Here is a 22951-nt window from a genome sequence, read left to right as displayed (position 1 = left end):
AAAAGCTGGCCTATCGTTAATTGGGCAAGATAAAGAAGTCTACCTCAGGCAACATATTACCAATTAGGTATACTATGCTATTTTTACCACCAGAAGGAGGGCATCGTGTTGATATTTTGCCTCATTTACTGGAATGTCCTGAGGGAACACCATGGAAAACTGACGTTAAATGCAGATCCATATGCAACTTTATATGCTTGAGGACTGTGAGAGAGGCACTTTGGTTTGTAAGGGAGTTGTCAAAGCATGAACAGACGAGAGAATAAAACAAGTGAAGTTTATTGGTATGCTTTCAAGTGAGAATATCTAAATATTCCTTTCCTTTCTCTTTCTCTCTTCTCTCTTTTCCCTGTCCCTTCTACCCCTCTCCTTTCCCACTTACTGTCAGGAAGGGCCACTTCCGAAGGGCCAAGTCAGGATAGCCTGATATCGGCAGAGACTAATGGCAGCAACAGCTACAACAGTGAGTGGGTTTTGAATTGGGGGTGGGGGAGGAGAGGGGAACCAAATGACAATGTTATCAGGTGTGGCATTCAGCTCCTGAAATATGCTGTAATAACCTGTGTTGAGGAACGGAGAACATGTCTTCCATCTCCAGCAGTCCTAATTAAAACAAGACTTAGCAAAATGGGGTTCGTGATTTCAGCAACAGTTTTGTCTCCTTGGCCACTGTGGGTGACTGAGACAGACCCATCTGCCTTGCTCCATTGTTGCTCATAAAGACGTATCAGTGGCATAAGCTGATGCAAGAAAACAGAGGCTTGGAGCCAGGCATACAGTTAGTGGCTCATCAGCTAAATGAGTCCCATCCTTGGCATGGGCTAATGGGCCTCTGCCAACCCCCAGTTTGGTGCTGAGCAGGAACATTGATTTATGATGCCGCATATGCTTTTCCTGCTCTATTCTTAGAATGGGCAGAGAGACCCTGCTTTCTGCACAGCTTGACTTACCTCCAAGCCTTCTTTAACCACGAGAAATAAAAGTCATAATTAACCTTAGTAGTGATTTGGTTCCTTCTTCCCAGAGTTTTGCAAAGGACCCTCTTTTCCCAAAGTTTTGCAACGAACCCTCTTTTTTTAAAAAATAAAACAAGTTATTCCTCGCAAGGAAACAGGAGAGGGAAAATATCTTAGCATCTAGGGCTCTTCTGCTAGCTCCAAGACAAAATATCTGCCCCAAAGGTTATGGGTTTCTGCAGAAATATCCTTGTGGCAAGGAATTCTGAGGCCCTTAGCTCGATCCACTGCAGTGTTGATAGAGGAAAACTGAGAATGGGGAAGAGCAATACACGTGGGCTGGATAAGAAGTTCTAGTTTGTGTGCCGGGTGATGATGTGGGTTGAGTGATGCAGGCAAATGACAACTGATGCTGATGAAGGAGGCAAGAAGGATAATCCGTTAGATGTACTATGTGGGGATTAGCAGAGAACATGGAGAATCCAGCATCTGGCAGTGTGCCTGGAATTGGGAAGTACGGGCTTTCTAATAAAGCCATATGAATGAAAAATATATTTGGGAGGTGCATGGTTAAACAGAATGTTAATTCAAAGAGGTGGTTCAAGAACTTAAAATAGTCTCTGTTTTCTTTGGCAATGCAAGACAACCCAGTGTTTTTGAAAATGTTCTCTTCAGTGGTTTAAATTGCCTTCATTGTCACATGTCCTGATTTGTCATCAGTGACATCACAGAATCAAATCTGATTGGATATTTGGTGTTGTGAGTGGGGATAGTGCATAATCCAGGAAGGAGGAAGCAAGGTGCCACCAGGTAAAAAAAAAAAAAAAAAAATTAGTGCCAAAGCAGCTGCGGCTGCTGCCACAAAGTGTAAGAATGTGAAATTCTTTTTAAAGAAGAAATTTCCACCTCACCACCTGCAAGTAACTGATATAGCTGGATCAAGCACTTCTTTTGAGATTCAGGGCCTGACACAAAGCTCTAGACCTCTGTCTCTTGCCTTAAACACAGTACCTTTAATATGTTTGGCTGTGAATCATGTTGATACCAAGTTCATTGAGTAGGTTTTCCGCCGTGTATTTCCTCTCTCTTTTTAATAAAAAGAATTTTACTGCTCTTGTGTGAGTTTGAACATAGTTAAAATGTTAAATAAATGCAACTCACACACTTAAATACCAGAGCTGTTTGTTGGAAGTCATATTCTTGCTAAAAATATAAGCAGTGTTTTTTTGTGTGTCTCTCTCAAAATCCGAAGCCTGCCTCCATATATAGAACTGTGGGCATTTCTGTTTAATGCGTCTGCGAGATTAGGCCCCACTCCTATCCTTCTTCATCTTTTGGATATGTCTTGACCGGGTAAGAAGTGATCTAAAAAGTGCAAGGTGTACATATAGAGGGAGGGAAAGAATCTAACTATGGCATTGTGCTCCCCAGCCCCAGATAATTAAAAGACCACTGAGACTGGTTTGGATCGAAACAGGCCACAACTTTATTGAATACAGATGAAAGAGGTTTAGCTTGGGCATGGGGCAATCAAAATACTTCTGACTTGCCCACCAGATGTGACGTGTAGGTCAATCCAGGCGGGGGTTCCTAAGACTTACATCAAATAGGGTGACCACTGCAGTGACCGCCATCTGTGAGAGTGCCATTGGCCCTGGCCCCGCAGACATGACCACTCCCCCCAGACATAGGCGCCGACTCCATGGGGCCTGAGGGGGCCCGAGCCCCCTCAAAAATTCGTTTGGGGGGCTCTGCCCCCCCAATAATTTAAGAAAATTATTAGTTATATTATGCTTTGTAAAATCACAAAATTATGTCGGTATTTTTTATTTTCCTTGTTTGACGATAGTTACCTTTTAAAATACATTCAGTAATGAGTTAAAACAAATAAGGATTACGGTAGTAAGAAGGTTAACTGAAAAGAGTGGTGTGAATCATGATAGTGTTACGGTGCTGCGGGCACACTTAGAATTTGTCCCGGTGCGCGAACCTTCGTGTAAAGTCTGGCGGGCCAGCACTGCGGCCGAGGCGACATCAAAAGGACTGGAGCAGAAGCGCCTGGAATCCTCCGCCTCGCGTCGCCTTGACGCTTCGAGACATTACGACGACGCGGCTATATAAAGCCCACCCTGCTGGCGCAGTCATTCAGTGTGGATAGTTTCGTTCAGTGCATGCTGCAGACGTGTTTAGCGTTCTAATGTTGATCATATGACTCTAAAATACTTTTTAAAAACTTTAAAACTCACTAATTTTCATCTAAAATTTAGAAAACTTCCCGGGGCAGGACCCCGGTATGTGCCCCCCCAATATTTTTTATAAGTCGGCGCCCCTGCCCCCAGATCCCTTTAACTGGATACCCCAGGATTTGGAGGGGCAAGCAGAGACTACAACCTCCCCTCCACCCAAGGCAAAGGATTGCCCAATGCCCGACCCAGTTGTGATGATTGCTGTTGTTGTAAGCCAAAAATGGCTTATCTCCTGAGTTTATGCCAATAAAACCCAGAAGCTTGAGAAGTTAGGAGTCCATCGTTGTTTATTGCAAAGCAATAGGTTACAGTCGGATTGTTTCGCAAAACTGCAACCACGCCCAGTGGTCCAGACCGTGGTATTTATAAGGTTTCAAACAAAGCATTTCAGTTTTCACCAATCATATACATCATATACATCATTTCATGTTTAATACACATGCTCAATAAGCACTGGCAATTTATGCTGATACAGTTTTGATTCCCACCGTGTTCTGTTACATTGTGTTAGTATGCATGTTGGGAACCTGTGTTATGTGTAGCCATTTGTACCATGTAGCATCTTACATTCTACCTTTGAGCTGTATCTTTGTGATTCACATACAGTGGTGCCTCGCAAGACGAAAAGAATCCGTTCCGTGATTCTCTTCGTCTTGCAGTTTTTTCGTCTTGCGAAGCAAGCCCATTAGCGGCTTAGCTGCTTAGCGCTATTAGCGGTTTAGCGGGCTTAGCAGATCAGCTGATAAGCGGCTTAGCGATCAACTGTTAAGCGGCTTAGCGGATCAGCTGATAAGCGGCTTAGCGGCTTGGGAAAAGGGGGGGGAGGAGGAAAAAAACCCTGCAGGAACTCGCAAGACATTTTCGTCTTGCGAAGCAAGCCCATAGGAAATTTGTTTTGCGAAGCACCTCCAAAACGGAAAACCCTTTCGTCTAGCGGGTTTTCCGTCTTGCGAGGCATTCGTCTTGCGGGGCACCACTGTATTAGCGGTCTTTCTGTCCCGGTGGGGGGAGCGGCAACTTGCAAAAGCATCAGTTTCATAAAGCAACAGGTTACCATAACTTCCCTATTAGAAGCACACACAAGGGTTTACAGGGGTACATATTATCACATTTATTGTGGCCCTTTGGGCCACCACCACACTATGAAGTAGGCAAAACCACCGGGCTGGAGCCAATTTGCCCAGTGGACAAATTCCTACCTGGCCCCATAATATGGTGACTACTGTAGCCAGAGCAAAGTCATTGACCATTGACTTTAACCAAGGGTCGGTGAGTAGGGAACCTGAAGAACCCTAGGTGCGGGCTGCTTAAATGGCTAGGGAGTGGTCCCAAGGGAAGCCTTCCTGCTCTGCTGGCTCCCCACCCCAGCCCAGCCTCTGTCTGAGCATCCATTCCTATTCACAAATCCCGGGAGCAGGCCAGGATCCAGCTTACGCCCACACCACCTATCCGGACAGGGGACCGATGCCACAATTCTCTTGTTGGGGCCTTAGAGGAGCCTCTGCCATCCCTCAACACTGCTGCACCAAAAGGGTTAGAGGACTTCTCAAAAGCCTACAGAAAGTGAGTGGGACAATTTTGCCACAGAACCCACACTTAACAGCAAGGCAAGAAATGGAAGAGGAACGGTAGAATTGTCCTGAAGTGAAGCATAGTGTCAGGCTGGTCCTTGAGAGCACAGAGTGAAAAAGGGTCCGTGTTGGAGATTTGAGAGCTCCCCAACCCTTGAAAATCTAGTACTGTTAAGTACTGTTTTGAGCCCATACATTCCAATGGAGAAGGGAGGGGGACTTTTAGATGAGCAATTCCTATTATTCCAATATTTCTATTGTACTGTTGTCTCTTCCTAGAGTTTCCTGCCTATTTCCCATTTTGTTTACTCTGCTTAATTAAAAGTTGAAATAACATCATCCTAGTGAACAATGACTAAACTAGTTACCTTTGTTTGTTTCCCGTCTTTTCGTTCTCTTACTGTTTGTCTGTGTGGCAACCATTATTTAACAGGAGGTGTTGATTAGATCTTAATGCTAACTAGATTATATACTATTTGCCAGGCAATTGCTCTAAATGCCTTATCCCATCAAGGAATAGATGCGTTTGTAATAATGTCAGGGTTATAAATGAGTTATGCACATTGACTGTGATGAAGAACATCAGAAAACCTTTGTTACAGCAGAGGGATTTTCATATGCCAAATAAGGAAAGAATTTCCTTGTTTAGTTTAGGGCCTTAACTGTCAGGACCCCTAACAGTTAAGTCCAGTCGCGGACAACTCTAGTGTTGCGGCACTCATCTCATTCTATAGGGAGCCGGCGTTTGTCCACAGACAGTTTTTCTGGGTCATGTGGCCAGCATCACTAAGCCGCTTCTGGCAAAACCAGAGCAGCGCACAGAAATGCCGTTTTCCTTCCCGTAGCGGTACCTGTTTATCTACTTGCACTTTGACATGCTTTCGAACTGCTAGGTGGGCAGGAGCAGGGACCGAGCAACGGGAGCTCACCCCATTGTGGGGATTTGAACCGCCAACCTTCTGATCAGCAAGCCCTAGGCTCTGTGGTTTAGACCACAGCCCCACAGTTTGGGGCCTTACACCTGACTTAATCTTATATAGAAGGGATTAGAAGCAGCTGTTGATTAAAAAACTAAGTTGCATTAATATTCAAAGTACAGTGGTACCTCGGGTTAAGTAATTAATTCGTTCCGGAGGTCCGTTCTTAACCTGAAACTGTTCTTAACCTGAGGCACCACTTTAGCTAATGGGGCCTCCTGCTGCTGCCACGCCACCGGAGCACGATTTCTGTTCTCATCTTGAAGCAAAGTTCTTAACCTGAAGCACTATTTCTGGGTTAGCGGAGTCTGTAACCTGAAGCGTATGTAACCCAAGGTACCACTGTAAGTCCAGGTAGACTGTTGCTATAGCTGGAGGCTTCACATTTTTAGTTTCCTTTTTGATCAAAAGATTATTTGCAAAAAAGAATGAGAATAACAATGAGAAAGTGTGTCTTAGTGGACTAAAGGAAAATAAATCAGTTTTTCTTTTCTTCAGACTCAAATCATGCAAGCCCTTTATTTAGAGTGTGTAATTTCACCTGGAGTAAATTTATCTAGCCATCAATCTAGGACCTCCATGCACACTGCCCAGGTTTGCGCCCCAGAGAGGTCACTTCAGTGCTGCAAATGCACACTCCATTGTCTCTCGAGATAGAGGGATGCCAGTGACAACATGTGCTCATCTTTACACAAAGTATTAGGAGCTCAGGACGGCTCCTCAGTACTCTCCAGGACACATTTGAGATTAGAATGGTACCAGGGTCAAGAAAGTTCATAATGGGAATCTCTTTTCTTATTAAGTTACGCCAACTTTTACTCATGCCAAGATCTACAGCAATAAACCATGGGGGGGGGATCAGGTTGACACACCTGTTCACAACATGAAGAGAACAGGTCTGGTCTTTTCTGTTGGGAAGACAGAGAATAGAGTACAGCTTGCTCCTGAAGAAAGAAAAATACCAAAAATACAGCTATCCTAATCTCTGAGGTGATCCGAGACCCTGAAACTGTGATAATCAGTTTAACTGTTATGGTTTAACATAAACTACAGCTTGCTGAAGGTGTGGAGAATTCTCTGTTGATAATTACAGTTCTCAGTGATCCCTGGGGAGATGGAATCACTGGGCAGATTTAAAATTGTTGTTGTTGTTGTTGTTGTTGCGTCCCCATCGTTCTACCCAGACACTGAGGTCCAGCGCCAAGGGCCTTATGGTGGTTCCCTCATTGCGAGAAGCAAAGCTACAGGGAACCAGGCAGAGGGCCTTCTCGGTGGTGGCACCTGTCCTCCCACCAGATGTCAAAGAGAAAAACAACTACCAGACTTTTAGAAGACATCTGAAGGCAGCCCTGTTTAGGGAAGCTTTTAATGTTTGATGGATTACTGTATTTTAGTATTTTGTTGGAGGCTGCCCAGAGTTTTTGGGGAGGCCCAGCCAGATGGGCGGTGTATAAATAATAAATTGTTGTTGCTGTTGCTGTTGCTGTTGCTGTTGCTGTTGCTGTTGTTTGACTTTATATACCACCCTATCCCTCTAGGTCTCTGGGTGGTTTACAGAATAAAATCATAATATAAAACCACAAACTCCATAATAAAAACAACAACCCAATAACCTCTCCCCCCCAAAAAAAACCCCCCACATTTTAAAAGGGCATAGGATGTCAATCAAATCAACCAAAGTCCTGGTTAAAAAGGAACGTTTTTGCCTGAGACATAAAGGTATATAATGAAGGCGCCAGGCGAACTTCCCTGGGGAGTAATTTCCCTCTAAAAAGAAAAAGAAATCCTTCTCTACCCACATATTAACTAGGCAAATAAATTTTCATAGGTTCCTGCAAATTAAAAAATACTGGAGAGGGAGGTTTTAGAAAGCATCTATGTTATCGAACTGAATTATTGCTTCTGCAGTCTTGGCTGGGAAAGGTAGAGCGAGCCATCCTCATTATTCCCTTTGTACTGATGAGAACAGTAGCCATTTATCAGTATGGTAGATTTCCTGTATCCAATAGGTAAGCTAGGCTTTAACAGTCACTGAAATGAGAGCTAAATTTAGAGCTATTAAGTTTAATAGCTTATGGAATAATAAGTTACACTTTGCAAAATAACAGAGAGTGGAGGAGCACAATTAGACAGGGACCAGAAATGTGTGTCTATTTTTAAGCTTTTTGTACTACCTTTCCACTGTTAAAAGGTAAAGGTAAAGGTACCCCTGCCCGTACCGGCCAGTCTTGCCAGACTCTAGGGTTGTGCGCTCATCTCACTCTATAGGCCGGGAGCCAGCGCTGTCCGCAGACACTTCCGGGTCACGTGGCCAGTGTGGCAAGCTGCATCTGGCGAGCCAGCGCAGCACACGGAACGCCGTTTACCTTTCCGCTAGTAAGCGGTCCCTATTTATCTACTTGCACCCGAGGGTGCTTTCGAACTGCTAGGTTGGCAGGCGCTGGGACCGAACGACGGGAGCGCACCCCGCCGCGGGGATTCGAACCGCCGACCATGCGATCGGCAAGTCCTAGGCGCTGAGGTTTTACCCACAGCGCCACCCGTGTCCCTATTTCCACTGTTTCCTATTCCCAAAAAAATGTACTGTACTGCAGCAACAGCAAAGAACCGCCATAAAAAAAACTCTATTAAAAGTTCGCAAGTTTAAACTTTACCGAAGCAGTTCTGCCTTAGCTTGGCATCTAAAAATATGGAAAGGTGACACATTGGAAAGAATTCCAGAGAGCTGGGATGAAGGAGAAATTTTACTCAGTGTGCATTTAAATTTGAATCTATCAAGTTCACACTTTATGATACAATATACAAGCTGAAACATAGTTATCCTTTGACATTGTCACTTATCCAGATTTTGCAATGCAATATTTTAAAGACCATTTTGCTGGTCTTAAAAAGCAGACACGTGGATGTGTTGAAGGAGTTCTCTTGTTTAGTCGTTTAGTCGTGTCCAACTCTTTGTGACCCCATGGACCAGAGCACGCCAGGCACTCCTGTCTTCCACTGCCTCCCGCAGTTTGGTCAGACTCATGTTTGTAGCTTCGAGAACACTGCCCAACCATCTCGTCCTCTGTCGTCCCCTTCTCCTTGTGCCCTCCATCTTTCCCAACATCAGGGTCTTTTCCAGGGAGTCTTCTCTTCTCATGAGGTGGCCAAAGTATTGGAGCCTCAGCTTCAGGATCTGTCCTTCCAGTGAGCACTCAGGGCTAATTTCCTTACGAATGGATGCCTTTGATCTTTTTGCAATCCATGGGACTCTCAAGAGTCTCCTCCAGCACCATAATTCAAAAGCATCAATTCTTCGGCGATCAGCCTTCTTTATGGTCCAGCTCTCACTTCCATACATCACTACTGGGAAAACCATGGCTTTATCTATACGGACCTTTGTTGGCAAGGTGAGGTCTCTGCTTTTTAAGATGCTGTCTAGGTTTGCGATCGCCTTTCTCCCAAGTTCTCTAGGACATGCTAATTAGATAAATAAAGATAATAAACAATGCAAAAACTGTTTATAGCAATATATTTAGTCAATAATTTTCTTTTAGAATTAGTTCCTTGTGTCGCTATGGGGTTATATTTATTCTTTTTAAACTAAAAAAATGTTATATTTATTCAGTGTAACAGTGAAGCGTGTCCCCAGATTTAATTTAGTAATAGCTTTGCCTCAGCTATCAGGAGGGAATCTCTATTCAAGATGAAAAGTAGACTTAGCACAGGCAGTGAAACCTTCTTTTTTTAAGGTTGGGCCCAGGATTTACAGGGTTTTGAGGATCAAAAATGAAACCATGACTCATTTCTGGAAGTCAATGTAATTGAGGGAGTCTTGAGGAACTTCATCCTTGTGACTTCTGATCTGCTTCTCCCCAACAAATGTATGATTTAGAACTTGGCTAGCCACGTGCTTTCATCCATTCCAAATGTTCCGGTAATGTCCAAAAGTATACAAAAATATATATCTGAAATTCATAATTTGTGAGAAAGTATGTCATATGTATTTAAAAAAGAATTCATGTGTGTATTTGGACACATACCTCACAATTTAATGTAGAACTGGGACAGGTTGGGGGGAGCAGAAAAAAATATATGTGAACAGGTGTGAGAATGACACTGACCTGAAACAAATGAGTACACCTGCTAGTCACTGATAATAATAATAATATTTTATTTATACCCTGCCCATGTGGCTGGGTTTTCCCAGCCACTCTGGGCGGCTTCCAGCAAAACATTAAAATACAATAATTCATCAAATATTAAAAGCTTCCCTAAACAGGGCTTAAGGGACGCGGGTGGCGCTGTAGGTTAAACCACAGAGCCTAAGGCTTGCCAATCAGAAGGTCAGTGGTTCGAATCCCTGCGACGGGGTGAGCTCCCGTTGCTCGGTCCCTGCTCCTGCCAACCTAGCAGTTTGAAAGCACGTCAAACTGCAATTAGATAAATAGGTACCAATCCAGCGGGAAGGTAAACGGCATTTCCGTGTGCTGCTCTGGTTCACCAGAAGCGGCTTAGTCATGCTGGCCACATGACCCGGAAGCTGTACGCCGGCTCCCTTGGGCAATAAAGCAAGATGAGCGCCACAACCCCAGAGTCGGTCACGACTGGACCTAATGGTCAGGGGTCCCTTTACCTTTACAGGGCTTACGTTTAAGGAACCCAGCAACCCAGGTTAAGGCTTAGGTGCTAACTGTTTGTAACACTGCACTGCTAGAATGTTCATAATGCATTTGCAAGGGAGGAGAATGGCGAACAATTTGGCCACACCCCTGTGACCTCCTAAGAGCCCTACTAGGTCCAGTGGGCACCAGGCGCCCCCCCCCCCATGCTTGCAAGTCATCTTAAAGTTCAGCTTCAGAGTGTGGCATCATCAAGTGCTGCAGGCACCTATTTGCCATTTTTCAGCAAGCTTGCTTGGGGTAAAGATGGTGTGGTTGAGCATGTTTGTTAACACCACTGTCACCCCAATAATTGAGACATATCTTTATTTCTAAGTATGACTGAAATTAGGAAAGTGTGCTAATATATTTGTAGTACCAATATTATTTTGTGCTTAATACTGCCTAGTTTGAAAAATATTGAGAGAGAGAGAGACAGAGAAAGACACACACAGAGATTCCATTAAATCTATTGCATACACATGCAGGTACCTGTATGTATCTGACAGGCTCTTCCAAGATTGCATTCAGCCCTCTACCTACTGATCCCCTGAGGAACTCCATTACAAATACACTGATTATATTCACTTCGTGATAAGAGGAAGAATTATGCTGCACAAAGTCAGATGTAGGGAAACAGTCTGTATTACTCGCTTATCTTATTTTGTTCTAATTTTTGTACTGGTCAGTAGAGATCACCATAAAAGGGCTATCTTATTTCTCATCACATCCTTTTTTTCTTCGTCTGTATACTGAATACTGATTTATCCTGGTCTCCTTTTCAGTCTCATTCACAGTCACTTTTCTATGCTGTGTTACCATTTTTAGTTCTGGATTCGGCTCTCCTATATACTTTCTAAATTTAAACCTAACTTCATATTAGTGCACTTCAACAGAAGTGTAAACTATGCAGCTGGATTTTTCAAATTCAGTCCAATGGCTGAGAACAGAATTTGTACCTGAACGACAATTATTTGGAAATGCGGCTGTTTGAAGAGAGAACTGTCCACTGTGTCATTATGATGAATTGTTGTCTTCATGTGTAACACATGTTCACTTGAATCATCTGGAGCTATTTGTTTTTCAACAACCTGCTTCTGGCACATTGGAGTCTCAGTTATTGTAAACTGATCTCTGCAACGCCGAGATTTACTAGCCTAAGTGTGGTCCAAAAGGTGCAATCCAGTATCCCTTAAAACCCTTAACTTGGAATGTGTGCTCACACGGGTCAGCTTAAAAGACAGCAAACCTAGACAGCGTCTTAAAAAGCAGAGACATCACTTTGCCAACAAAGGTCCGTATAGTTAAAGCCATGGTTTCCCCAGTAGTGATGTATGGAAGTGAGAGCTGGACCATAAAGAAGGCTGATCGCCAAAGAATTGATGCTTTTGAATTATGGTGCTGGAGGAGACTCTTGAGAGTCCCATGGACTGCAAGAAGATCAAACCTATCCATTCTTAAGGAAATCAGCCGTGAGTGCTCACTGGAAGGACAGATCCTGAAGTTGAGGCTCCAATACTTTGGCCTACTCATGAGAAGAGAAGACTCCCTGGGAAAGACCCTGATGTTGGGAAAGATGGAGGGCACAAGGAGAAGGGGAAGACAGAGGACGAGATGGTTGGACAGCGTTCTCGAAGCTACAAACATGAGTTTGACCAAACTGTGGGAGGCAGTGGAAGACAGGAGTGCCTGGCGTGCTCTGGTCCAGGGGGTCACGAAGAGTTGGACACGACTAAACAACAACAAAACTCCACAGAAGAAAGCATCTTTGTGTCTCCTTTCCCAACTTGACCAAAGGTGCCTTGGAACCTGTTTCTTCCCAAAGCTCCCTACTTTTCTGAAGAACCCATCACTTAGTTATTTGTACTAGTGAGTTCAAAATACTCCTGCCTTTCTCCCCTCACAAATAGAAGTGTTTGCATATATCACCATAGTGTCTTTTTTAAATAAGTAAAATTATGTTGGTGGCATAGTGACCTCAGTATTGTGCACATAAGAAAGTAATCCTGCATCCTTTTGAAAGTCTGTTGTTTTTCTCCACTGATGATTTGTAAATTTGTCTGTATCGTATTTCCTCTTTTCCCTGCTGCTTATGTCAGTGGGAAGTGTTCCAGAAGGCATCAAACAGACCTAAGTCTACAGGGAAGAGAGATATTTTGGGATGTTTGAACCATGGGTTGTTCAGTTTCCAAACAATATAGGCACATAGGCATTTTGTCAACAATGGTGGCAATGTCCACCATGTTTGGTGGGAGAGACAGACATCACCATTGGCCACTATTTGATCAGGCATTTCAAATGTATGGTCACACATGTACACACACATCTGGTCAGAGGTGTAAACGCCACCTTTAGTTTTATTATAATAAATAATGATCTCAGGCTTGGATTTCATATATGAGATAGCTGCATCATTGTGCACTGAAGAAAAGGGGAATCCTAGTCTTTTCTTTCTTCGGCACATAATTTAAAACTGTCAGATCTCCTTGAAAGTCAAACATGCTGCTCTGAAGATTTCTAGAAAGTCTGGGGGGATTTCGGGTTATTTTTTTCCTTCCAATGTTCCAACCAGTGCCAGATTCTTCTTAAGTAATTCCCCCTGGCCAGTTTTTATTATTGTTCTATTCTGTTCTAAACACTATGAATGTGCTGTTAGTTTCTCAACTGGTGTCTGGATGAAGTTTCAAGCTGTTGGGGCACCTTCTTCCTTCTCCACATATATATGCCTGCTTCATAAGCATATGACGTTCCAGAATGGCAGCACATCCATTTTATGTCATTGTTTGTGGTTTTGGGTAGCATACACAGCCTCATTGGGCATCTCCCTTTGGATGGTGCTAATTGTTCATCACTTGTCACTTTCTCATATGGCATGGTGGGAGGGTGATGATAGACATATCCCACAGGTCATACACAGGAGCAAGCTTGTCTTGCACACTGGGAGTTCGACACTGAAGCCAGCCATCAAATCTGTGGCCTTCAGTGATCCTTTTGAAGGGGCCACGGCACTGTGCTCAGGAAGTGTTGAGGGCAACTCTCAGCAACATATTTTGCAAAGGAGAAAAGTGGTAATCTGGAATGTGAATCACATATGACTACCTGCTGAAGTGAGTGCTCATTGCTTGCACAAACATTTGGAGTCTTGTAAGTGTAATTAGTAATTTGTTCCAAATTACGGCTGTCATAGTTATGCTGATTGACAAGGAAGGTCCTCACTGAGGGAATTTCTTTTTTAAAAAAATAATAATATATAGCTTGTAAAGTGGTTTTAAAGGAAACCTTTTTGGGTACTGTTGACTCCCGATACCATTTGTGGTGGCGTCAAGAGAAGTGAGGGATTTGTTTGCTATCAGAATGAACAAAGTGTTCTTCTCTCTCTTGCTCTCTGTGCCCCTTTCTCACGTGAGATAGTCTAACTGGGACATATGTCTGTGTAGATATTTATAAGACTTTACTCCCTGGCTGGCTGCTGCTTCTGCCAGCAACTGAAGCTGCAGATCTGCCCCCATATGCATGGAGAGTAGAGTCTGGAATGGCTACCACAGGAACACAGTAAACTACTACTGTCCCTTCCCTCTTTGCCTATCCAGTGTGTAACTGCTCTTCAGAGTGGACTGTGTCACTCAGCAGCATTCAGGTTAGAGCCTCCTGCCTTGTCTTAAAATACCACAGTGAATGCTGTCCCCCAAGTTCCCATGCATGATTCTCTGCTCATTTGCTGGAAGTAGCCTGCAGACCAGAGGTCTGGAATGGCAAACTGGACAGTAGGACAAGAGATGGACTTGGATGGACTGACCAGCACGTTCGGAAAAGCAAGAATTTGCTTCTGGGGGTGGGACAGAACGAGTACACAAGTTGTTGTATTAGACAGTGTTTGAGGACTTATGAAATGCTCCATAGAACTGCCTTGTCAGATAATGGAAGCGGGTACCATATGGTTTTAGGATAGTTTATTATACTAATAATTTTGAATCAACAATGAACTCCAAATGCAGTTTTCACATGGGAAACTGGGTCCAGCAAGGAGCCGGACTATTGACTTTTCCCTTTAAAATATACTTCACAAATATCTTGGTCAATAAGTTTGAGCCCGTCACTGGTACTAGGCTTTTGTAAATTTGTGTATATATTTATTTTCTTAGAAATTCAGGAGAGTTTTAGGTTTGCTGAAGGCAAAATGCTGCTGAGAGCAGAAGTATGAAACTTGGGTAGATCAGGAACAGCGATGATTCCTTCCAGGTCCTTCCATAACCACCAGGCCATCAGTAATTGCTTGACAACACCTCTCATAAGGCTGGCTATACAAAAAGAAGAGGGAAATATATATTTTTTTTAAAAAAAAGAGTTTAAGGATATGTGAACACAGTACTCAACATGTTTCTCCTGTGCACATCCCCTGAAATAGATAGGAACCAGGCATTCCACACTCCTGCTCATTCATTTCAATGAGGTCTCCAGTCCCCTGGTGCATTGGTTCTTGGCACATTGGCCTATGATCTCCGCAGCCCTGCAAACAAGTTTGAGCGTTAGGGTGTACAGCAAAAAACACATATCGTAGCCAAAGAGCAAGCAGCTATACTGTGTGTATTTGAAGTGTTACTTTAATAGTCAATATTAGGGCTGTCAGTCAATTAAATAATTTTTCATTCATTTTTCATTAGTTAATTTTTCATTAATTGCTTGGGGCAGAGGAAGCATGAGAACTTAAGAGAACGCTTTGGGGGCAATGTATAAGGTGCATTATACAATGCAAATTTTAAAATACGATTTTTAAAAAATGAACTCTTCTTACAAAGAAGAGATTTTGTGATGAAACCATTAGAATATCACCAGAACAGAGAAGTTACACTTGAGATGGAGTAATTGCAACAAAGTTTCTTATGTTAAAAAATAAAGTTCCCTATCATCTGCTGTAATAAGGTTTGCCCGAACTGAACTGCAGAACATCTGATTTTATTTAGTCATCATCACTATTGGCCTTAATTGGGCATCATCATATTGTCTAATAACTTTTAATTAATTTAAATTATGTTCATATCCCAAAATAGCATGATGATGCTTTATCAGCAGCTTTAGCAGAAAACAGGTTTCCTGGCACTTAAATTGGTACTCTCATGTGCTCAGATTTACTCAGCAGGGAACAATTAGATTCAATTAAACATTCATTATATATTAGGTGATGAGAAATGGAGGCATGTTTTGTTGCTGCAAGTTCAGAGAGGTGAATGCTCCACTGTTTCAAATGGGAAGGCTGTATGTGTGAGGTCTCAAGATGCAGTATCTTTTTAAGTCATGAGTTTCTGGAGCTCCTCAGGAGGGGTTCCACAATATTAGCCAAATCAGAGACTTAATCAACTGGATTCAGTTCCAGAGCAATTTGCTGCTTGTCGCTAGTCTAGGCCCAACCCTGCTTTGGTAGCAGATAGCCATAGGGAAGAAGAATAGGAGTCTTGCTTTAGGGGAAATAGGCATGGCAGCAAGGAGGGAGAGCCTGTTTGCATCTTCAAATAGCTCAGTCAGTAGAGCATGAGACTCTAAATCTCAGGGTCGTGGGGTTGAGCCCCACATTGGGCAGAAAGATTCCTGCATTGCAGAGGGTTGGACTAGATGACCCTCGTGGTAACTTCCAGCTTTACAATTTTAGGATTCTTCTTTTCTTAGTAAAGGTAAAGGTAAAGGGACCCCTGACCATGAGGTCCAGTCGTGGCCGACTCTGGGGTTGCGGTGTTCATCTTGCTTTATTGGCCAAGGGAGCCGGCGTACAGCTTCCAGGTCATGTGGCCAGCATGACTAAGCCGCTTCTGGCAAACCAGAGCAGCGCATGGAAACGCCGTTTACCTTCCCGCCGGAGCAGTACCTATTTATCTACTTGCACTTTGATGTGCTTTCGAACTGCTAGGTTGGCAGGAGCAGGGACTGAGCAACAGGAGCTCACCGCCTTGCGGGGATTCAAACCGCTCACCTTCTGATTGGCAAGCCCTAGGCTCTGTGGTTTAACCCACAGCACCACCCATGTCCCTCTACTTTTCTTAGCTTCACTTAAAATGACCGTCATTAAAACATTCTAATGCTGCTATTTATTCATTTCAACAATCTTTGCATCTGTTTGCTTGGTTATCTTCATTGCCTTTGGCTGTATGCACAGTATACCTTTAAAATGCATTCAAATCACATTCTTGCCCTCAAAGAATTCTGGGCACTGTAGTTTCTTAAGGGTTGCTGGGAATTTCAACTCTGTGAGGGGTAAATTACAATGCCCAGGGGGAAAAAATGTTTTTCAAATGTGGTGTGGTGTGTAAATTTTGTATTTTACAGTGATACATAAAGCAGTTACATTCTGACAGGTTGAAGAAGTTTATTTAAAACTCCTGGTGTTTTGACGAGTTCTCGTTACACTCTTGACCAAAAGTCAGAAAGAAGAGGCAGCCGCAAGCAAAGGATGTAAAGAGTTCTTAGGGCTACTTACAGCCACTGCTGTTACCTTTTCTCTAACTCATTGGTTGTAGAAATTCTGTTTCTCAGTGGGCAAGACAGGAATTCCTTACACATTTGAATCTACTCTTTGCTTTGTTAGTGCTGCACAGGATCCTGGTGTAACAAAATAAATAAGGCTTAAAAACTGTAGCCCTACAAATGCCAATAGTCAGCAGCTATCCTTGTTGACATCATTCTGCTGTAGAAGAAAACCCAAAATATTCTTCTTGAATAATAATGGATACAGAGAAAAGGGGGAGTTGCGAGCCATATTTTAAAATAGCCTTTAAACGAGAGCAGGATGCTGTTTTGTGTTTGTTTGTTTTTTAGTCCTACTGACAGATTGCTAAAACACTGGGTTATCCATTATTCTTACTGTGATCCTGTCAGAGCACCAAGACAGAGTGTGGCATGTCAGTCTCAGTGGGCAGCTATGGTAACCACATCCTGAATGGTGCTTGCCAAAAGCTGGGTTAGAGGGATAAGGAAATATCTTCACAATGCAGGGGCACTGAGGCACGCTCTGGAGGTGTACCCACACAATTAGGCGAAGCACACTTCAACCATATTTTACTTTTATACACACCCTCCTGCCAACCCTTCATAGCACTATATGCCCTCTTTTTTCTTTTTTGCAGGGGTATATGCCAACCTAGCAGTTCGAAAGCACGTCAAAGTGCAAGTAGATAAATAGGTACCGCTCCGGCGGGAAGGTAAATGGCGTTTCCGTGTGCTGCTCTGGTTCGCCAGAAGCGGCTTAGTCATGCTGGCCACATGACCCGGAAGCTGTCTGCGGACAAACGCTGGCTCCCACGGCCAATAAAGCGAGATGAGCGCCGCAACCCCAGAGTCGGTCACGACTGGACCTAATGGTCAGGGGTCCCTTTACCTTTACCTTTATGCTGAAGATAGAGTTTCAGTTTGGAGAAATAACTATGCCCCCCTGTCCCCTAAAGCAGGATTGTGTGGATGCTGGAAACACAGGAAAGGAAAGGCCCCATCTAGTCAGGGGCACAGAATTCAGCTTCCAGACAATTCCAACTTTTCTAGACCTTGTGGCATATGTTTGAAAGAAGCTCGTCATTGCTGCCTAAATAAGCACTAGCCAATATATGCCTGTATGGGAGCTGATGAAGCACAAAATGGCTTAGTGATGCTGCTCTTACCTCGAAGACGGAAAAGCAGAACAGTGGTACAGTGATCCCTCGCACTACATATGCTTCAGGTTACAGACGCTTCAGGTTACAGACTCCGCTAACCCAGAAATAGTACCACAGGTTAAGAACTTTGCTTCAGGAAGAGAACAGAAATCGTGCTCCGGCGGCACGGCAGCAGCGGGAGGCTCCATTAGCTAAAGTGGTGCTTCAGGTTAAGAACAGTTTCAGGTTAAGAATGGACTTCCGGAACGAATCAAGTTCTTAACCCGAGGTACCACTGTATAATGATTATATATATATATATATTTTAAAAAGAAACTTGAATCCAAATTGAGATAAAATATTGCTGGTAGTTTCTTTAAAAAGTGTTATTCATGCCGCTCTGCAATAGACACATGACAGCTGAATACAATACATGCAATAAAATTCAGCTATCATGAAAGGGCAATGGCTAAAATTCATTCTCCCAGAACCCATTTCTGTCTCTCTTAAAAAATATTTGGCAACCTAGGACTTTATCTCTCCCTGAATTGCAACAGATAACCCCAAAATGCTCTGCCTCCTTACTACATCAGCACAGCACCTTTAACCTGGGAGGGTCTCTCAACAGCTATCAATTCTTCCTTAGCTTGACATGATCTAGTTCTTTTCAGCCAGTCTCTTCAGGTTGCATTGACTTCCTAGAATCTTCTCATTCAGAACTTCTGATGCAAATTTTTAAAACGATTCTAATGCTCTGGGAAGCCCCGTTTAATTAGGGACCTCATCCTGGCTACACTTGAGGGGAGCCACCTGTTACAATCTTCCATAACATTCTGCCAGCAGCTGTGGGGCCTAGATTCTTTATAGCCATTTGTGTCAAGGAGAAAGCTACTAGTATGATCTGCATGAATTTTATACTTTCTGCTGGTGTAAGATTACTGACTACACCAGGTGCAGAGCAGTGGAAGCTCAAATTGTATTTCCCCCCTTCTTTTGTTCCACAGCAGCTGTAAGCCCTGAACTAATGGCATCTTCCTGTTGTGTTCTGAAGCAGTGGGGGGCAGTGTTGGCCTGTAGTATGAATATTATATTTGTGCATTCCCAGTAATAGAATTTCAGAAATATATAGCATTGGGCTTTTCTCAGGAGGCACAGGTTTATGAACCTGAAATGCATAGTGCATTGTGCTGATGGGACCCTGGGGCTACTGTTTGCTGTTCTAAACTATCTGAGCACCTTATTATCTGCATCTGAACTGACCATCCTGCAGTCTAAGGCCTGAGCTATTCATTACATGTAGCCCCATCTTGCTTTCTTCCCTCTCGTTTTTTCCCCAGTTTTGTTATTCGGTGCAGTCACTGAATCTGCAGTCTGGAGCAGAAGACCTGCACAGGAAGAAAAGAAAGTGCTTTTTTTTTACCCCTTTCCTCATGCTATGTTTCTGTTTGAAGCTGGACCCCAAGCTGCTTTTTACCTTTGCTAGGGGGAATACACAAGTATCTGTATTGTTTCCCCAGTGGAGTTAAGAAACCCCTTGGAAGGGGGAATCAACTCTCTGTGTAGGGGTAGGGAGGGGGACAATCAGTGGGATAATCACCAGAGGGTGGGGGAAGTTAAGAAGTCCTTTGCTGCTGCTGCTGCTGTTATTTGCTTTGAATTGCAATTTCAACAATTGCACAGTATACCAACAATTGCACGGTATACAAAAAACGAAGACCCAGAAAAAGAATCACAGATAAGGAGAGAGGGGAAAGGGCCATAGCTCTGAGGTAGCATATATGCATTTCACACAGGAGGTCTCAGTTTCAATCCCCGGCTTCTCCAAGTACCGTATTTTTCGCTCTATAGGACACACTTTTCCCCCTCCAAAAATGAAGGGGAAATGAAGGTAGATTTAAGAATGTCCACTGACAAAGAATGTCCAGTGTCTAAGAATGTCCACTGTCTCAAACCCTGAAGAGCCACTGTGTAGACTATTCTGAGCAAGACAGACCCGTGGTCTGACTTAGGAGAAAACGGCTTCCTAACAACACTGAATCTTTGGTTTTGGCCTCAGGTGGCTTCCTGGGCATCTGTTGAAAGGGCAGAGCCTGTTTGGTGCCTGCTTGACCTCAGTTTTGTGGTAGAGACTTTGGAAGCTTAGTGACACTGGAGCCTCTTTAAAGTACAATGTACAGTGGTACCTCGGGTTATAGATGCTCCTGGTCAGGTTACAGACTCCGCTAACCCAGAAATAATACCTCGGGTTAAGAACTTTGCTTCAGGATGAGAACAGAAATCGCGAGGCGGTGGCGCAGCGGCAGTGGGAGGCCCCTTTAGCTAAAGTGGTACCTCAGCTTAAGAACACTTTCAGGTTAAGAACGGACCTCCAGAACGAGTTAAGTTCTAAGCCGAGGTACCACTGTATTGCAACCTCCCCCCCCCCCCCCAGCCTTTTATCTCTACTGCTAACCCTGACACCCAGAAATGATGTAAGTGATTTCTCATCCCCACAGCATGAGGATAAGGGGAATCATTTTAGCTACAAACTTTCTGCAAGTTAGGCTGCCATTAAAGCATTCTCTGTCTTTTATTTCTATGCCAGGAAAAGCTTCATCAGCTCCCCACCCCACCCCACCCCACCCCACCCCCACATCACAGAAACAGAGCTGGTAAATAAAAGTTGGCAACCTTCTGTGTACACCACTGTAGGCAGAGGAGTGAAGGTTCCTGTGAATCACTGTGGTATCAAGACATATCTAGAAGCACCTTAGGCTGTCATATAAATCTCACTGAGCTCAATGAGGCCTCCACAGCTGCTGTTGTTGTTGCTGCTGCTGCTGCTTTGGGTGAAGGAAGTAGGAAACTTTGAAGATGGGTACTGGACCTTTGAAGATGGGTAGGGGACGCAGGTGGCGCTGTGGGTTAAAGCCTCAGCACCTAGGACTTGCCGATCGAAAGGTCGGCGGTTCGAATCCCTGCGGCGGGGTGCGCTCCTGTCGTTCGGTCCCAGCGCCTGCCAACCTAGCAGTTCGAAAGCACCCCCGGGTGCAAGTAGATAAATAGGGACCGCTTACTAGCGGGAAGGTAAACGGTGTTCCGTGTGCTGCCCTGGCTTGCCAGAGCAGCGATGTCACGCTGGCCACGTGACCCGGAAGTGTCTGCGGACAGCACTGGCTCCCGGCCTATAGAGTGAGATGAGCGCACAACCCTAGAGTCTGGCAAGACTGGCCCGTACGGGCAGGGGTACCTTTACCTTTTACCTTTACTGGACCTTTGGGGAGCAATTTAGATTCTGTCATGCTCTGAGTTAGGTGCATCAGGATCCAAAAAAGGCTTGGAATTGAGGTTGTGTTTGTTGTTGTTTCAAAGCAGCCACAAGCTATTTCCAGGGCGTGGATGAGGGGGAATAGCTTGTTTTTTCCACAACCCAATTCCACGCCTGACTGGAATTCACCCACCACTAATCCCTTGTTGGAGGATAGAGTGGAAGTTGCAGTGTGTTTTCAGTCAGGAGTCCTAGGGTTCTGAGAAGAATTGGCAATCTCTTCCTGTGCACGAACTGACAAAAGACGATTAATGCAAACGGCTTCCTACTTGTGTGAAAGGCCCTTTCCACATCATGTTTTGTCCTTCTGTGCTCTAACTGTACACAAAATGAGGCCAGAGAGGTGTAACCCTGTGCCACATTCCCTGACATCAGAGTATCTGTCTCCCTGTTGGGTATTTATATGTTGTCGTAGCTGTGCGTGGAATTAGTGTGAATCTAGCAGCATGGTCTGAGGCAGAATAGGATTTGGTATATGTCTGTATATCTCCCCACACACCCCTGTCTCTTGGATAAACTTGTGCCAGCATACCCCTGACATTATGGCTGTATGTTATCACTGGCAGAAAAATATCTCAAGGTGTGCCAACGTAAGGGGCTTTAACGAAATTCTAAAGCTGCAGGGTTTGATTAAGCCCTCAGTAAATTATAAGAATTAGAGCAATAATAATTTCCATTACTGAGTTTGGCATTCAATATCTGGAGGGAACAGTAAGGGCACAAACATAGAAACGTAAGGCTACATTTTCCTTCTTCCATCCTAGAGGGCTGCTGTTTTAATAGAAATCTGAACTTTCGTTGCATATTGTGATTGAATTAAATTGTATAGTGACAAGAGTCAATTCAGCCTACGTTTTGTTATTTCTCTGGCTGCAGTGATGCACGGCTCATTTGAATGAAAGCAAAGTTAATTTTTCAGTTTACAAAGAGAGCAGTTCTGTGCCATTCTTGTTTCCCTGACAACACTTGCTCTAATATTCAGCACTGTCCTAATATTTTTGATATTATAGTGCAGGGATGTGGCAAACACGGCACCAGAGGATTCTGAACAGCAATGCCGGGTAGCAGAGGGAGGGGAGGCAATTTTCCTGCGGGGTTCAACGAAACAGCTTCACACACACATACCTTACACAAGCGCGCACGCACACACACCAGGAAAGCTGAAAGGAATGGGGTGAGATGGAAAAGAAAAATATTGGACAAGCCTGGGTGAGCAGAAATTTCCAAAAATATCCTCCCACCAGTCGGACTGCAGATGCACCACTGTTTATCAGAAGATCAGGCCATCTGCTATAGTGTTTCCCTGGAAAATCCTAGCAGTGCCCCTCCCTCTGTCTTTGCCAACCTTCCCTTGCTATCAACGACTGCCCTCCTATGCACAGACTGTGTAAGTTAAAAGAAAGAATTTCCCGATGATGTCAGTGCTGTTCTCTTGCAGGGAATCCCTGAGCAGGGTGGAAAAAAATGTTTCTTGAGAAAAGCCAGTCTCTCCTCTCATATAAGGAAGGAAACCTCTGGCCATAAAGAATTATTATGGTGTAGGAGATAGGGCACTGCTACAGTCCTCATAATGCACCTCTTAATGGGTTCTTCTGAAAATTGTTTTTCGGAACACCCCCCCCCCAAAAAAAGCCCACCCTG

The 22951-nt window shown here is 43.9% G+C and overlaps 1 protein-coding gene across 1 annotated transcript in view; it reads left to right on the top strand.

Moving 5' to 3' along the window:
- The first annotated feature begins 393 nt into the window (after positions 1 to 393).
- NRG1 (neuregulin 1) overlaps positions 394 to 22951 on the top strand; it is a 304550-nt gene continuing 281992 nt past the window's right edge. Inside the window, exon 1 of the mRNA XM_077921607.1 lies at positions 394 to 463. The gene's annotated coding sequence lies outside the window, so the exon portion shown is untranslated. The remainder of the gene's footprint in view (positions 464 to 22951) is intronic.

Source organism: Podarcis muralis, chromosome 17, assembly GCF_964188315.1.
Source record: "Podarcis muralis chromosome 17, rPodMur119.hap1.1, whole genome shotgun sequence".
Lineage (NCBI taxonomy): Eukaryota > Metazoa > Chordata > Lepidosauria > Squamata > Lacertidae > Podarcis > Podarcis muralis.
This window is presented reverse-complemented; position numbering and strand designations above follow the sequence as displayed.